The sequence below is a fragment of the Limulus polyphemus genome, unplaced genomic scaffold, assembly GCF_000517525.1.
Source record: "Limulus polyphemus unplaced genomic scaffold, Limulus_polyphemus-2.1.2 Scaffold378, whole genome shotgun sequence".
Lineage (NCBI taxonomy): Eukaryota > Metazoa > Arthropoda > Merostomata > Xiphosura > Limulidae > Limulus > Limulus polyphemus.
This window is the reverse complement of record NW_013665988.1, coordinates 211,185-230,330: the sequence shown is the minus strand read 5'-3', so window position 1 is coordinate 230,330 and position 19,146 is coordinate 211,185. Positions and strand designations below refer to the sequence as shown.

Sequence of the window (19,146 nt, the reverse complement as noted above, 5' to 3'; positions counted from 1 at the left end):
CATGATAGTTCTAGAAACGTTGCGTCACGGTGGTCATGTGACTCGCTGACGCAACAATATGAAGTTCCAATAACGAAAAAGACTTACGAATTGACGAAAGTTTGGTCATCAAGAAACTAAATCTAAAGTTGAATTATAATTCAACAGTAATTTAAATCTTTCTAAAAATGTAGATCGGATAAAAGTAAAATGGCTAATAAGCTAGAATTCAATGTGTCCTAATGAAAGTAAAGAAAAAACAAAAAAGTAAATTTCTGAAATTAGGATTAACTTAAAGATGTCAAATTTTCACAAATATTTAACGTAAAAATATTATACACCACTTCTATGTCCAATCGTAGTTTAAACAAAAATATAATTCTATATACATTGAACATAATCAGCATTTCTACTAATACAACATTTGTTTTTGGTAATGATTCACTCGCTTTAATGACAATCACCCAGTCATACGCAATATAGTAAGATTAAGAGAAATGTTACGATTTTTGCGTCGTTTCGCAAGGGGGATTTTAAACAAGGGTAATATCGAAAAAAAGCGAGTCAAAGAAAAACTTCAATTAAGAATATAAAAAACTGGCAAGAAAGTGTTATATTCTATTTTTCACCCTTTCTAGATTTTTGTTATTAATAGTCAAATCGTAACCAATAATATATTTGTTTCTATTCGTGATTTACATTCAAAATTTGTTAGATGCTCATTAATAATATATAAGAATATATTTTCGAGTAATAATATTGGCTGTAGTGAAATATTTTCTATAGATGACGCCACTATCATGGGTTAATAAAATATTTACACATTAGGTACTAATTATCCAGAATACTTTACTAACATTTGATATTTTAAGATATTGTTTCCTGTTTTTGATAGAATTGCTCTAGATCTTTTTAAACACAGCATAATATAACTTAATCAATACCAAACTAAGTTCTTATAACGGAAATGACGTTTAAGGTTGATGACATGCGGCCATAGCAGGTGCTTAGTTTCATCTGCTGGTGTTTCCGTGGAACAGGTGGTGAACTATATACGTTTGGAATAAACTTCATAAAAGCTTTGGCTAAACATTCGTGGGTTACGAAATTTGGTAAGTGAAAATTTAAACTTCGATTTATTTTGTTTTCTGCGTGTTATTTCATTCGAAAATATGTTATAAATGAAACGACATTACGGTCTAGTGTATTACTACTAGCAGTACTGGTTAGCACTATTATATTGTAAAAGTCCACTGCCGCAGTACCGATTTTTCGAACAACAGATAAAGCATCGATTGGATGATGAGTAGTCTAAAACCACGTAAGCATAGATATTACGTAGCAATTATAATTATATCTGTTAGTGTTATTTAGTATTTAAACTACTGTGTCCATGTCGACATTCATTTAATAATATTAAAAATACTCCTTGCGCAAGTTGTATAACTTAAGATATTAAAATTTTAATGTTGCTTGATAAACCCCCGAGTTCAAGTTTATTCAACACGTGATGATGTACCGTAGAGCCTAGAAAATTGAAAAACGAAAAGTAAGACTTTTTAATCACAGAATAATTGTGAAACTTGGCATCTACACAGTAAGTGTATTTAAGAGAAGTACTGTTATCAGCATTTATTTTTATTATTTAAAAAGTTTAAAAAGTTGTATTTATTGTCTTTTGAAAGTTTATAATATTACTATTAGAACGATTTTAGAGGTAATTGTTTTGACTATACTAAAACTTTAAGTTAAACTTAACAACCAATATTATGCATATACTATTACTAATGCAACTGTTATTACTTTTGATTACAGCCAATTTTATGTTTCGTGTTACCAATGTTTAAAAACACTTTTAAGGTAAATTCTAACTGTTACTGTTAGAATTAAGTAGAACCAAAAACTTTATCATCAAGTTTATGTATGAATATATTTACTGCCATTAAATACTGCTGCATTTTTGGGAAGAGTAGATTAAGTTTGATTGTTTTCACAGCAAACAAACAATATCATCCTCTCATTGCTTTGTAGGTTAAAATCAGAAACAATAACTTTTACATGGAAATTTTATCAACTTCTTTTAGTTTAGGGTTTAACTTTAGGTCATACAAGGTAGATATTCATGTTTGTTTTCCAAAGGTACTTTTGGAATACTCATACTATGTGTATTTTCAATAAATTGCCACTTAACACATATCATTAGTAAAACTATTTCCTGAGTAAAAGGTTAATTAAAAGACAAATCCGAGATTATCCATCAACCAAATATTGACCTCTGTATAACTTATCAACTTGAAATTTACTGTTTATTTTATGCAGATTACACATCTCACTGCACCAAGGTTGATGTAACAGAGAGGTACTAGGTTGTTACCTGTTGGACGATTTGTCATGGAATGACCCCTTAGAATCCAAGATCTAAGTCTTGTTTAACAGTTTTATTTTTTGTTAATTATAAACTTGTAGAATGAGTTGACTGAAGATAAGTAGTTTGCTGTTAACTTAACATATTTTAGATGTTTATTGGACAGGCACAAAGATGTGAAAGCGTGAAAGGCTACATTCAATTACGTTTTTTAATATTATAGGTGAGTGGCCTTCTCTCACCTTGTTCTCATGATGCACAAGGTTCTGCAGTAGAACAGTAAACTAGGTTAATTTATCAAATCATAAGACAGAATTGCATAATAATATTGTTTAAAATATACTAAAACATTACTGGATTTCAATAAGTTCAACTTATACATGTATTTGAAACTTCTGTTACATGGTATTGTGAACACTGTGCTACACAACACAGGTCCGTTTATTTGTATATAGTATTGTTTTAAAACATTGTTATTTAAAAAATATACTTTGGTTTAAAATTTGACTAAAGAGGTAAAGGGAAAGTTGTTATTTTGGAAAGATAAATTGACACTAACTGTCTTGTCAGAGATTAGTTTATATCTAGGCTGTATCTACTTATCCTTTGACTAAAGTTAAGTAGCATTTAAACACAATTTATTTATAATTTTAGAGTTAAAGAGTAATATGTGATTAATTTTGTACATAGAATTTTCAAGGGATAATCTTAGATAATTTTGATTTTTGTAAATTTTCCTAATAATAATAGTAAACCCAAAACTAATAAACTTGAGTTTGATTTCAAACTACTTCAAGCATGTATGCTTAATTTTTCTCATCTTTTCTGAAATATTTTCAACTAGATTACTGTGGTGAGTAATTAGTGTATTTCAAGAATATATGACTGACTTTGTTAGTCTTAAAACTGATGTTAGTGTTAAGTAATACAGTTAAAGAATAGGTGTCTATAATGAGCATGCTTTTTTTTACCCTCTTCAGATTTTAGTATTGTAGAAAGGTGAGTTTTATCTTGCACTTTATTCATTTGTAAGTGAGAATGTTTTTTCAGATCTTTTAAGCCAGTGATGCTTAATCAGGTTTTAAAAAAATGGCAGTTTATAATAGCTCAAATAAAGTAATGAATATGTATATCAACACAAGTGCTACACTACATTATTTTCACTATTTAAAATACAGAAGAATTATTTCAGTTATACACCTAGTTATCATGCTGCTGTTTTTTATGAAGTTGTATGCAAATAACATGAAATAAGTTTCAGGGTTATGCTGATTTTTCGTTTATCTGGCAAAGTAACTAGTTAGCACTATTCTTTAAATTTTTACAATAGAAGTGTTTGGTTAGATATCTTAAGTGAATGTCAAAGGAAAATCACTTATGCTTTGGAAATAATACTCCCAGTTTTTTGGGTCAAAGCACAATAAATTTAAATTCGCGTACACTCGACAAAACTCCCCGTAATGGTGGTTCATAGTGACTGACCCAATCTATTGCACATGCTAAAAGGATAATGGTTTGTGATTATGGCTCAAGAGTCATGTCTTACTGTGGTATTTCTGTTAAAACAGTTTTCCTGCAGAACAGTCAGTTAGGCTTGATAATTGGAGGTTTGGAGAATATCACACTACAGAGTATAATGTTTTCTCTGATTTGTAAGCAGGATTGTTTAGGAGAAGGACTTAAGACTGATAGAAGTATGAAGAACAGATGTTTATTCACAAAAGCATAATAACAATACAACAATAAAACAAGGTGATGTGTTTAATGGTGTTTGTCAAACTGATTAGAACGAGATGAAGACTTAGTTTATAAGCTCTTATCAGTTCAATTTGACATCCCATCCCATGTAAGTTAAAATAAATCTTTAATTTGAAGTGAAAACTGACAACTGGTGAAGATTAAGATAAAGCTCCAAAAGTTTAAATAAAATTGAAAATTTAGTTTACACTACAGTTCAGATGTTAACTAAACTACATGTTAAAACGTATACAACAACATTACAAAATTCCAATGCTCAAACCTTTTTCTCTGAAGTTTAAACACAAAATTCCCTTCTAGTTAACTCAATCAAATTAAGAGATCAATACAGTTAAAGGTTAACACTGGGTCTTACTATGTTACACCTCTGAAAATAACCCTTGAATCTTCTGAATGTGTCTAAATTTTTAATTTTCTCTATCTCTAATACTTCATACAGTCTTTATAAACAAAAACAAAATACACAAACAAAGCCAAGTTTGTACACAAAATGCACCTAATATTCACAGTCTGTGTTGACTGAAAGTTAAACTTTAGAGTGAATGCCACTTCTCTTATTTGCTGACATTACTAAACAGGTAATTGTTTTGTTTATTTTTATAGTTTCTAATGCCATATTGAGTAAGACAAACTATGCAATTAACAATTTAGTTGCACTATAGTCAAGCCTGAAAGTACAAAAAATATGTTAAAAATGTTGTACAAGAGAAAAAAATATGTTAATTGTTTTGGAAAACTACACTACTCAAAATAATTATAAGATTTTTGGAACATGTAATGTTATAGATGTAACTCAAAACTATCATAAAATGCCAATTATTTCTCTCCCCTTCATTGTCACAAAAATCAAGCATCTGATGATTAGTCATGTGATCTAAAATACAAGTAGTTGATAATTCAACCTATACTGTATATAGTGATCTCATATAGTCTTGTCTCAGTCACCACTTTGAAGTGAATTGTAGACTTTATATGCTATTTTTCCTGAAAGAAAGTCAGTTTAATTGCCATTTAGAAGGTCGACATTTTGCATGCTTTCAAAATAGGGAAACTTAGAGTTACTTAAGCAAATCTGTGTCCAAACTAAGAATTCTGAAAAACACTTTATTTTGAAATAATTAACATTTTAACTAAAGGAGTAGTGGGCACAAAGTACCATCCTGTTCTACATTACTGAGAAACAACAAAACAAAAAGTATGCATGATAACCACTTACAACTAAAACCTACAAGCTACCAATGAAACTGAAGGTTTATAACACAATTCAGAACACGATACATTGCTTAAATACGCTTAAGATTAGTCTTCCTTGGTTGTTTGATGGTGTATATGGTGTATCTAGTAAAAAGAAATAATTCCCTAAGTAATTACATAAGAATTTTAGAACATATTATCATGAAAACATTAAGCAAGTAGTGGGAAAACATTTTTTTTTACAATCTAGTTCTGCCAACAAGGTGACTAGGTCATCTACAATAGCCTTGACTAACTTGATAAAGACACCTCAGGTAATCCTAGGAACTGTTAATTAATACATAAAGACAGCTTGATAAAGGATAATTCATGAATACTGGACAAGGGACATTCACTATACTGGACATATACATGTATATACACTAACTGATTTTACACATTAAGTTTAGGCACCAGTAATGTAAAACCTATATGATAATATCTGCAAAAACAGCACTAATAAAAACCACTAATTATTCCCCTGACTCCGCAGTTAAATATTTATATACCATAGCTCAGCATATATTGGTGTCACATGTCTACAATAATTAACATCATCACAAACCAGTAACTTCAATATTATTTGACCATTGAGTTACATCATACACTGTAGTTTATGCTTAAACAAGATGATTGCACAAAATGTAAGTAGAAAAAGTGTAAGTTCTATTAAATGAAGTTGTGTGTGTAATTTAATAAGTGGTTAATGGTATGATATGTGTAATGATTATGTGCCAACAGACTCCTACATCTGAAGGAAGAAATAATGATAACTTAATTCTTCACAGTTGTTTATTTCAATGAATAAAAAAAGTTTGAGGCTCCCCCCAACCTATAACTTTAGCATGGTGATTGAAAAACAGTGTCATAGTAAAAACAATATCATCTCCTATCAACATACTGTATCATTTAATCAATTCAACATAATTTCTATCAGCTTATTATTTATTTAGATTTAAAATTAATTCAGCATCTTTGTTTTGTTGCAGTCCCCCAGAAAAAGCTTCATGGCCCCCAATTTGGGAAACACTGATTTTGTATACAACACCAAATTAAGTTAAAAGTGAAACCTCATCTCTACTTATAGAAAGGAGCTTAGGAAAACATCCATCTATAAACACAAGACACCGAATGTACTTTAATCATCATACTAAAGTTCATTCAATACATATTTTCAGTTGTCTCTAACATAGTAGTTTTTTTTTTCAGTTGAAAAAAAAAGATATTAAATTCCTACGGATAGTGAAGAAGAGATTTGATGTTTATTTTCATCTTTATGTATTTCTTACAAGATTATCTTTATTTTATGAGAAACACATTTTGTGTCAGAGAAATGTTTTTTACATACATATTTAAACACAGATGTGTTGGAATAGAACTGCCTTGTCTATCTATATTATTTACTGATCATCAGCTTTATTTCTTTTATAATTTTTACACCTGCCTTGTAGTCCTTATGCATCTTACTTTTACAAGTGCCGTTGATTGTAGTTCTTGTGCACTATACTTTTTAGACATTGCATTAACTTTAGCCATGATGTACTCCACTCTTTTTCATGTTGTAATCAATTTTAGTTCTTATGTTTACACATCACTCTTCACTGTTTATATATGTCAACAATCTAGGTTCTTATGTACTATTCACTTTTTACACACACCATGCAAGTTTCCCTGTCTAGTTGGGACATGCAGGTATTATAAACCAAGCCTTATTATAGCTAGAGTCTGAAAATACCCTTATTTCAGGTAATGTACAGGTAGCTATACATAGTTAAGGACCTGTCTTCTCAGCTTTTGACTGCATTAATCATGAACGTAGTAACTTTCACATGCACTGTAACTTGTAAGTTTGATTCAAGAACATATCTATCTTCATGTATGGATGCCATGAGTAGTAACCTCCTAAGCTTGCTTGGTTGGATTGCTTGTCTGGCAGTCATGTAGCAAGATGTAGATATTACAAAGTTTTTCTATATCAGATTGGACATACAGTGTAGTTGTAAAGGCACTCTGACAACTAATGCAGAGATTAGAAACTGTACATTATGCAAGGTCTTAACCTTTATGTAATTCTAATCTCTACAATCGTGTCACATACAGAAAAACAACCTACTGAAGAAAGAACATAATTTTAATACTATTCAAGTGTCTTTTGCCCAGCTAGGAGCTCACATGCCTGTTTGGTAAAGTGTTTATATGTGATAAATGTATGTATACTTTTTTTATTTTATAGTCAAGTCATTCTTATTCACATTCTGCATAACAAGTCCTCAATTCTTTTGTTATTGTAGTTAGTAACCTAACAGCTGGTTTTAAGTATTACTGTAGATTGTCACATAGGTGTGAGTATGAGTGAATTGCTTTATTATGAGTATTCTTGTATCAGTTTTATAACTAGAGAAATAATAGGAGCAAAGTCTCCAGACCTGGCCTTTTTATTTATTGTTAGCATATCTGGAAATTTTTATACAGAAGAGGTCATATCAGTTAAAGCAGCATTTCCCAAAGTGTGGGGCAACTCTCTGAGGGTTACGTATTAATTGTCTCTTGGGGGGGGGGGCAATTAGGGTGGAGTCAGTAATTCAATAATTCAAAATCAAATGTTTTAATATATTTTTCACTAATGCATATAAAAAAATAATTACTAAAACACACACAGCATTTTAATGTGTATCTGTGTATTACATCTCATCACTTAATTCACTCTTTCACTCATTTAAAAAGGAGGGGGGCATGCAAGAAACCATATTTATTAAAGGAGGGATGGATGACAAATGTTTGGGAAATGCTGAGTGTAGGTAAAACTAGTAAACTCAATTTCCAAATACGTAACACGTGAACACATTCTGGTGACAGGTTTTACTATAATAAATGAACTTTAAGAAAAATTTTCAGGTGAACACCAATAAATATATATAGTATTTTTGTAACATGTTGAACAATCATATTAATCCTGCACTTTTCATTTTGTATTTTTTCCACTTAAAGTAAGTTCATTCTCTTCTGGTTTTGGTGGTAAAAGTACTTATGGAATATAGGTGATCTTATGTTGGGCATTAGATATGGTGTCATTGATAGTTTTGTGCATTTAATTCAAATATTTTTATAGAAACTTGTTTTTAGTAGTTTGGAAGTCTTGTACAGGAAGTATGAGAATGTTTGTAGAGAATGCAGTAACCTAATTATATATAGTTCTGTGTTGTCCTTAGTATATTTTCGTATATAAACAACAGTAAATTATTAGTTTAAATAGTAGGTAATAAATTTGTTTTTGTGTAGAAAGTTCTTCATTTTTAATGTCATATTTATTGATGAATTTTGTTGTGAATAGAAAGTGTGAATAGCTGTTGTAACATACCTGGAGGTAGGGGGGGTCAAGTATTTGCTTTTTCAACCTCAAGTCCAAAAAGTGCCCTTTTTCTCACTGTCAAATTAACACTCTGGACAGTGAAGTATAAAACTGGTTTCCCATTGACAGAAACAAAAACTTTGGAATATAGAAAGTGGTTACACTTAGATACCTAATGTAACATTCTTGTAAATACAGCAACAAAGTAAAACATTTCCAGCTACTGGTAACTACTTAGTTTAATTATGTTTAGATTTCTTACTGCTTATGCTACCCAAATTACTTGCTTCGCCTAAAAAAAAAGTGCATCATTCCTCATAAATCGAAAGCTTATACTATTTGCCTGATTACACTTTACTACTTGAATATCCTTATTTAACTACATTTCATGCCCTGTTTATAACTAAATATCACTAGATTTCAGCATTTAATTTTAGATTTTGAAAATATATCCACAGCAAATTGAAGAGAAAAAAGAAAAGTTTGAATTGGTTTTTCAAAGCTTCGTAATCCTGTGAATATTAAGAGATTAGAACATTGCAGTACTTATATTTGTATAACTGAGTCTGGCAAGTTTTCATACATGAACAGCTGTATTGTGACATCTGCGTTACAGCTCAGATGTGTGTCAGTAATTTTAATCATTATATTTATATGTGTACGCGTACACATTGGTGGTCGTGAAAAGAAAGGGCGCGTATATTTTTTCTTATCAGTCTTGTTATTGCACACAACACCGACTTCAGTCACGTAAACTGGCCATCAAGTCCCTTAAAATATCGGTGTTTCCTTTACCGACTTCCCACTTTTTTTTTCTTTTAATTCTGAGTAACTCTGCATTATTTCATCTTTTATAACTATGATGAGTATTTTAGCGTGTAAGATCTGAAAATGTAGGCTTTTATAACCTAAAAATCTGAACATTTAGGCTTGTAAACAAGGCGTATTTCAATACATATATTGTATTATATGTATATATATTATGGTTGTTTAAAAGTTTACATGCAGTTGACATCTTTTACCACTAAGATTGAATTAAATGCAATAAAAAATATTTGAAAACAGTGGATATTCAGTTTGAGACGGACATCTAATTGCTTGAATTGCAAGAAACTTTTACAGAAGTATACATGTATTAGTGATTAATTACAGACAAGTATTGTTGACGTGAAGTACATTAGATATACACGTTTGCCATTATGTTTTAATTTACATTTCATTAAAATAAAAAGCCTTATAATTGATTGCCCAATTGAAATTTAACATAAATAGAAATTCTTATTACTTGTGTTGTGAGATTGATAGTGATGCAACCATACACGAAGATTTCATTGGATTCGTATAGAAGACTTGTTCCTAAAACTTGCAATCAACATGCGAATTTGGGATAAAAACATTTCAAGTTGTAACATGGGTAGGCTAATAAAAAAATACTTAACTCCTTCGAGGTATGTTAATAGGTCCTTAACATTGCTTAACAATATGAATTGTTACACTGGACAAAGATTTATAAAAAAAAATTACTCGATGCTCTTTTCCAGTGTTCTACGAGATTGGTTTGCTCCAAGATGCAAAATCTGTGTCATATCCCGACACTGTAGGTATTAATCGTCTATCTCAAAATTGAGTAGTGTTATGGATAAGGTTTTCAAGGGTTGTAGGCGTATCGGTTAGTCTATGCACAGAGAATAACCCGTCAAATCAAGCCCGAAAACCCTTATCGCAAATCAGCAACATTGGAATATAAACCCATACCAGTATCCTGGAGTCGGCAAACACCAAACTGAATTAGACGGCTAGAGGATGAGTCTTTCTTAGGGGGGGGGGGTGTAATGAGCCCCGCTGACTGTTGGTGGAGCATCCACGTTAAAACTTTGATGTGAACCAAAGTTCCTGAGTTTAGAATCTGGTCAGTGTAAATTTGTTAACACGATGAATTGTTACACCATAAATATTCACTTTGGGAATAAAAACTGAGTGATACCGAAAATAGCGTAATACTGAAAGTTTTGAATAGAAGTTAAATCTGACTGATAGTGTAACCATTTCGTTATGTAGGCCCTACTCTTTCTACTACCTCTCTTAGTTTTACTACATCGTGATTTATGCCTTAGTCTTGAATCAATGCTTAATATCTGTCGGATCTCGGCGATTTTTGTTTTTAATCTAAAGGCAGAAACTAATTTTAAATTGTCTTCGTTGCGAATTTAAATTTGACTGACGTTGTTAGTTACATTACTCCTCTCCAGCCCCTCCCGAATATTAGCCTCAGTAAATAACTTTAAATTATCTTCCAAAACTAAAAAAGAAAAAACTTAAAAAATACATCTTAAATTGTTGTGTGAAGTATTTTTATAAAGCAGAAAAGTTTATAAATTATTGTCTTAAATTTTATATATATAAATAAATATAATAGAAAATCATAATGACTTATTTCTAGGTTAGATTTTATTTCAGAGTTCGTTTATTCCTAACACTGCAATAATAAACTGTGTTGATAATTAAATTTATTTTGTATTTAAAACGGTTGACACTGATGACATGTTAACCAATCTCATTTTTTACCATTCATCAAGTAAAGATCTGTAGTAACATAGGCCCGGCATGGCCAGGTGGTTAGGGTGCTCGACTCGCAATCTGCAGGTCGCGGGTTCGGATCCCCGTCACACCAAACATACTCGCCCTTTCAGCCGTGGGGGCGTTATAATGTGACGGTCAATCCCACTATTCGTTGGTAAAAGAGTAGCCCAAGAGTTGGCGGTGGGTGGTGATGACTAGCTGCCTCCCCTCTAGTCTTACACTGCTAAATTAGGGACGGCTAGCGCAGATCGCCCTCGTGTAGCTTTGCGCGAAATTCAAAACAAACAAACTGTAGTAACACAAGTTGGCTTCATGGTTAGAGTGCATTACTCACAATATGCGGGTCGCAGGATCGAAACCCGACGTCGAAAATGCCGGCCTTTTGCCTTCCCTTTGGTCGGAAGTTGAAAATTAGGGATGCCAACAGATAGCCTCAGTAGCTTTGTCATAAACATACAGTAACAAGAGTTATTACATGTGTAGCAATTTTAAGTAAGAGAAGTTCATAACCATGTTTAGACCAAAGCAGTAATCGCAGAGTTCGGGGATGTTGAGTGAGTTAGAACTTCTTAAACAAAGTTTCCGAAACGACACTTTTTATTAATATTTATTCATTCATTTAAACAATGTAAAAAGTGTATGTGTATGTGTTTATTCAATTACAAACATTGTTGCTTGACTAGGAATGGTTTATCTATTTATTTATCTAACCCTCATGTTACTGACTTTACGTATCGTGCGATGGAGTCTATACATTGTATCATATTGAGAAATTTTGTTATTACAATTGTTAAGTATAAAGAACTGGCAACAACAAAAAATCACGGATGAAAACACTTATTTTCTGTGTAAAATACACATGGGAACCAAATTATTTTTAATATTTTACATTTGTGTTGTATGTAACTCGTGTTATCAGTCACCCTGGAATTGTCAACGTCATGGACCAAGAATTAGTTTACTGCATAAATAATATACAAAAATGTTTTTAAAAGTTGGATTCTAGCGGTAATTCCAAGGTTAATTAATGATAAGAGTAAAATTACATTACTCCTCCATGGCCTGGCTCTTAAGGCACTAGACTCGCAAGCTGTGGGAACGTTATAATTTACAGTCAATCCCACTGTTATTTAGTAGTTTGGGTTGGCGGTGATTGGTCTTGACTATCTGTCCTCCCTCTAGTTTTTCACGTTCAAGTTAGGGACGACCTGTACAGTTAGCCTGCGAGAAGCTTTGCGCGAAATTCAAAAACAAACATACAAATACTCTTCCATAAATTAGTGCTGTTGTTTCGAGTGAAATGTAAATAGGAAGTTTTCTTATTCAATATTCGAATGGAAAGTTTGAGAACTTATTTATAACAACACAAATTGAGGACATAAAACGAAATTACTACAAGCAAGGTTAACCGGTTTTGACTTTAACATTACATTTTTTTTGTTGTCGCACAACAATCATTACGTTTTCTGGGTTTCGGTTTCATTATTTATGGTTTAAAGTGAGTCTAAGTGTGTTTCAGACAAGGTTGATATTTCTGTTTTTTTTTTTTTTTGTGAGTCTGGAATTTTTCTGGAAAATAAATTAGCCAGTTAGTGAATTTTATCGTCAATTATTTAAAAAATCAAATTATAATCAGCAAGCACCAACGCGAACTTTGTTATTTTCAAAAAAAAAAAGAAACTTTGTAGTTATATTAAAGATGAAACTTTGATTCAGCAGGACCAACTGTGTAATTTTGTTGATAAAGTAGGGCCCACACGGGATCCCGAAATTTAAAAAAAAAGGTTCAAACAGTAGGGAATATTTCATAAACAACAAAATAAAGAAAGTTGGCCTTACTCACATTGTATCATTTTATTCATGTGCTGTAAAAATTAGTTTACATTCCGCTTAACTCCTAATTCACTACATCACATATTGTTCGGTGTAACTCAGTGATAATTCTAAGGTGAATTAGGAGTCATATTTATAGCACGTGAATAAAAAATGATGCAATGTGACTAATACCGAATTGATTTATTTTGTCGTGTCTATGAGATATTTCTGACTGTTTGAGCCAAAGCAGTTTTTTTTTCGCTCAGGAGTTTTTGGATGTATCATTCCTCCACTTGCGTCATTTCAGTAAAACATACAGTATTATTAATGATTTTTGTATAATTTTAACTCTACTTTAAAAAATATATATAAAAAGGAAATAAAAATAATTTTACCACTAACAGAAACATTTTATACACTCGTATAGTTATATTTGCGAAAATAACTGAAAACTTAAATTTAACATTAGAGCATATCACATATTACAATAACAAGCAGGTATTTAATAATTATTAAGCCATTTATGTAATACTTAGTTTAAAGAAATTCTAATGATTCCTTCATATAGCAGGTCAGGCGTGGCCTACAGGTAGCGTGCTAGATTGTAGATACTAGGGTGTGTTATATGCGTCCCGTCCCCACTTCGATTAGAGTATCACAAGAGTAGGTGGTAGGTGTTGTTGACTATCTGCTTACCCTCTTGCCTATCTGTTCAAAATTAGGGTCGGCTAGAGCAGATGGGCCATTTGCAGCTTTGTGCGAATATCTCAAACAAACATTCAAGAGAATCTGAACGAGCGTGTTAAAGTCAGTGAAACTTCCGTTAGCGAACAACTGGGAAACAATATATCCATTAAAAATGAACTTCCTGTATATTTTTAAGTGGTTTAATAAAAGTTTGAAACTAAATCAATGTTATTCCTGTAAAGATTTTAGTACGTTAGATAATTAGGCTTACTTGAGTTGTTTTTTATCCCAACTTAAATAATACATTGAATACGTAAATTTGCTTCAAGTTCATTCGTAACGTTCTTCTTTTCTTGTTTTTTAGCTTTAACTTCAATTAACCTTATCTCCAATATAAAGGTTATAACAATTTTTACCATTAATTTGGATTATTCTTATATATAATTGTTCACACTAGTCTTTTAGCGTTTCATTGCTAGAATGTGGTATGCGTAATAATGGACATATCTACTCTTGTTTACAATGCTTTTCTCGAGATATGTATGCTGGTTCATCAGGTTATATCGGCCAACTGTACCCTTCGAGCAAATTGTCACGAAAGAGTGCTATCACGAAAAATTCATAGATTAGGGAATTGTTTAGGCTTTATACACGAACATATCCCATTACGAAAATTAATGAAGCAGAGAATTCGTAAATCTATTTTGTTTCTTTATTGGGCAACTCATTAAAGTTGTGTACACGAACACGTTTCATTAATTCTACACGTATAGATAAACACTGCCACTAGGGTCGTTAGCGTCGGCTTATCAATAAAAGGATAGTATACATTAGTTAATAAAATCTTCGAGTTTTGAATACAATTTCAGTAATTCGAAATAATATAAATGAGCATTGGCATTAGAAGCTATAACTACGGGAGATATCGGATCTTAAGTTTTTATTGATGTTTTTAGCACGATTGTTGTCCATAGTGTGAGCATCTTTCATTAATGACATTACTGAACATTTAATATAAAATGTTCATTAACAATGACAACATAAAAGTTTTGATGATAATTTTTGCTCTGATGAATTTTACAAATATTGAATTACATTTTGGTATTTTGTTATTAGTGAACTATAACAAATTGATAAACATTGTTAGTAAATTTCAGCAGAGCTAAAGTAAAATCATACACTAATTGTGTATTATCAAAATAGGAAACTTGTTTTTGTCATATTTTTTTAAATTGCTGATAAAGCCAAATTTAGTTGCACTGTCATCATGCCTGAAAACATGAAAATAAGTTTAAAACATTGTACAAGAGAGAGAGAGAGGATGTACTCATTAGTTTTAAAAAACTGCACTGCTCAAAACAGTTAAAAAATAATCAAAATTGTTAATGTTATAGATGTGACCCAAAACTAATATTAAAAAATAATGTCAATTATCCCTCCTTCATTTCATTGTTATGAAAATCAGACATCTGGTGATTAGTTATATGAACTACAAGTGATTGGTCATTCAGTCTATACTTTATTTAGTGGTCTCATAAAATCTTGTCACAGTCGCCAAGTCCTCGAAACCATGGTTAAACCTCAGAGAAGATGGTTGTTTTACTTATAATAGTCACTGAATAAATCACATCCAGCAAATAATAGCAAGTTATTGCAAGTTAGCTCATAGTTTGGTTAGCAGAATGTTAAACTCCTTTCAAATCAATGGCAAGATTTTTTTGGACACCAGGACAAAGTAGACCATCATCAATGACACAAGATGACCACTAACTTTTGGTCCTGGTTTGTCGCAGTCATAGAGTACAGATTCTGAAATTGAATTAGATGCCATGTCAGTGTACAGATGGTTAGAAATAAGCTTCCCAGAACTGGCCTGTACACCAGATGCCACGTCAGTGTATAGACGGTTAGAAACAAACTTCCCAAGACTGGCCTGTACACCAGGTGCCATGTCAGTGTACAGATGGTTAGAAATAAGCTTCCCAAGACTGGCCTGTACACCAGATGCCATGTCAGTGTATAGACGGTTAGAAACAGGCTTCCTAAGACTGGCCTGTACACCAGATGCCATGTCAGTATATAGATGGTTAGAAACAAACTTCCCAAGACTGGCCTGTACACCAGATGCCAGTCATGCATTCTACAAAACAGAGATCACTTGCAAAGGTACCCAAAATATGTTCAATGGACCAACAACATGTAGAGCAATATGCTTCTTATAGTTGAGTTGCACATCATCTTACAATTATATAACAGACTTTTATTCATTTGGAGAAACTGAAACCATATATATATATATATATCCCATTTTAATACATGAATGTTATTCATATGGCAGTAGTGGAAATAAGGTGTGAGAAAGGATGAGAATTGTTTAATGTACTGACTTCTACCATCTATGAAATATCATTAATAACACAGATTATAGGGAACACATCCTTTGACCCTTTGAGCTACAATGCATGTGCAGTTGACCATGACTTAAGCTTTTTGTGTGATAAAGCCCACCTCCATTGTGGTACCTGTGTCAATACACTCTTCTTGAAGAAGAGATTGGCTGAATAGAGTAGCCTTCATTCACAAACTTAAGGCAAATGACCAATTATTTGCAGTTCACATCACATGACTGATCATAAAATGTCTACTTTGCATAAAAATTAATTAAGTTGGAGGGAATAATATCATAATAGTAGTTTTGCTTTGTCATAGCTACAATTTCTATTTATTCTTTAATTGGTTTTCATGGCTATCTGATGGAGCATCTTTGGCTGATACCCTGTTACGTTGACTATTCTTTTTCTGTATCATATTTGCTGAAACTGTTTTGGTTCTGATAGAAAAAGTTAGCTAACAATACAACAGTCTTTGTCAAAATAGATTTACAATTTTAGTTTTACATACATTATTATGCTTATAGGTATTTTTGAGTCCCATTTATCATATTTATCTTCTTCTATTTGATGCAGTGTATAGAATCAAGACATGTCATCGTGTATGTGTGTAATGATGTACAGCCAATTGAGAAGTTAGTTTTGTCCTCTGAATGATAGAATATTGTCAAATGATGAAGAGTGTTACTAAGCTGATAAGTCTTCAAGAAGTGCAGTAGATTTGTTTGTCATTTGTAGCAATGCTAAAGAGTGATTCATAAAATATTTATATTTATGTCAAATATACTAAGGACATCTGCTTCCATTTCTAATTTTGAACTACCGACCAAAGAAAAGTGAGCCAGTCAGCATTACACTACTACCCTCCATCCATGTTAAGCAATTGTCTCACTCATACCTCACCCATAGTTTAAAATAAAATGAATATTTTGTTGTACCTTATGGATTTGAACATGGCTTCCAAGCTCTGAAATTCAGAACTGTACCATAGGACCGATCTGCATTCTTCATAAAACAAAGATACTATAGTTTTTCCAATATTACAAGAGACAATTTTGTATTGCACTGACATAATGACACTTGTGCGTAATCTATGAGGTTTGCTTTTTAGTCACCTTGTTGCTCAGCTATAAACTTGATGGCTTATAATGCTAAAATTCGGAGTTCGATCTCTGCATTGAGCATCACACAGGTAGTCCATTTTGCCAGTTGACTTTGGCATCTAAACCCCAGATTTGGTGAAATGTGCTGTTCATGTCCAAGTGTTTCTACGCCCTTAAATATCAAGACAACAGTTGTAAGCTATATTTTCAATATTTCCATTTAGGTTTTAGCTAGAGGCTGTTTGATGTTAAGGTCAAAAATTTAGAATGACCTAGATTATATCACAAAAATCTAGTAGCATTGATAAATTTCTAGATTTTTTATTGCCTCCAGCTATAAAACGAAAAGAGATTGATGCAAACAGCAAGTGGACATAACGATTCAGCAAGAGGAAAGTTGTTGTCCTTACTGTAGGAAACTCATCTATGCCTCATGATGTGTGGCTAATTGATATAGAGTTAGAGTGCATATTGGGAACTAACTTCATGAGGAAACTTAGATGTGAAGTTAGGCTAGCTTCACAATTTATGACCACAAAATCCCCCTGTGTTACATGGAAGTTACTATGCCAGAGGTTGAACTTTCAACGGCAACAAATAAAGCTGTCATTGTTCCATCAAGAAGTGGAATACTCATACCAGGTTTTGTTAAAAACAGCTTTACATCTAGTGAATGAGCCATAATAGGATCAAATACTCCAGCATGTCCTGAAAGATTAATGGTTTGTAGAATTTTTGTGCATCTGAAGAATAAAGGTGTCATCATTAGGGAAATGAACATGACAAACCATAAAATTTGAGACAAATCTTTATGGTACATTGCAAGATCTAGCTTTACTAATAGCACTTTGCATCAAAGAACATAAGTAGTTACCTTTAAGGAAAAATGTAGAAATTTTGATGTCAAATCCCTACATAAAGACAGCATACCACCATTATCATCTTTGGAATATGTTAATGAGAGAAACTGGCTAACTGGGTAATACTGGAGAGGAATTTGTCAGTGGAAACTCAACCAGCTGAGGAGACAAGGGTTCCTCCCAAAACCACTTCCAAAGGATTATCAAGGATAGAGCCACCAGGTGATTCACTTGACCAACTACCTAGGAAGGACTTCCCCAGTGACAGGAAGGTCAGTGATCAAGGGATAAGAGGTTATCCTATCTGTATACCATGGGCTGCAGAAGAGAAAACCACCAAAAAATATCTGGTGAATGGACAGTTTAATGTAGTGTTTAGATTTTGTTTATGGATTGTCCAAGGGACTTCACACTCTAGGAAGTGGGCAGTGTTGTAAACTATGCATGTGGAAATTTAGACTTTAGCTAGAGGGCACGTGATGTTAAGAATGAAAAGTTTAGAATGTTCCAGATGACATCACAAAAATCAAGTAACTTCAATGATTATATCTAGAAGTGTAATGTGAAAATACGAATGAGCCAGTCACTTGGCAGTAAATCAGCCAGTTTAGTTCAGTGAAGTCTTTGGATCAGTGTTAGTTTTTCATATATATATTTAGGTACTTAATCAATTAGCCAAGAAATTGTACAAATCTATATTGTTACGACAGCGGAAGTCACATGACGTGCGTGATGAGTTTCTCAAATGATTGGGGAAGTTCAAGTGTGTTCGAGATGCCCTCTTTATTAGTATATAAGCCTGGCAGAGAAAGCCAGCAGGGGAATAAAGTGTGTGTTTTGCACTCGTCGAGAGGGAAGTTATCGAGATTGTGAATTGCTGTGATTTATAGTGTGTATTATAAAAGATGTTAAGTTAAAGTGACGAGAAACGTACTGATTGTGGAACTACTGTGTACTAAAAGTTTGTATCGAGGAAGAATAAACTGGTTTAATCAAGAAAGGACTCGAGAGGGAAGTTATCGAGATT

At 32.3% G+C, this 19,146-nt stretch overlaps 1 protein-coding gene across 3 annotated transcripts in view; it reads left to right on the top strand.

Annotated features, from left to right (window-relative positions):
* Positions 1–840: 840 nt before the first annotated feature.
* The window catches only part of LOC106457827 (polypeptide N-acetylgalactosaminyltransferase 13-like), a 54,029-nt gene continuing 35,723 nt past the window's right edge, over positions 841–19,146 (top strand). Inside the window, exon 1 of one of the 3 annotated variants that reach the window (XM_013917277.2) lies at positions 841–1,091. The gene's annotated coding sequence lies outside the window, so the exon portion shown is untranslated. Of the gene's footprint in view, positions 1,092–2,475; positions 2,568–7,526; positions 7,543–19,146 lie in introns of those variants that run through there. The other 2 variants (XM_022383869.1, XM_022383870.1) reach the window with 2 other exon arrangements.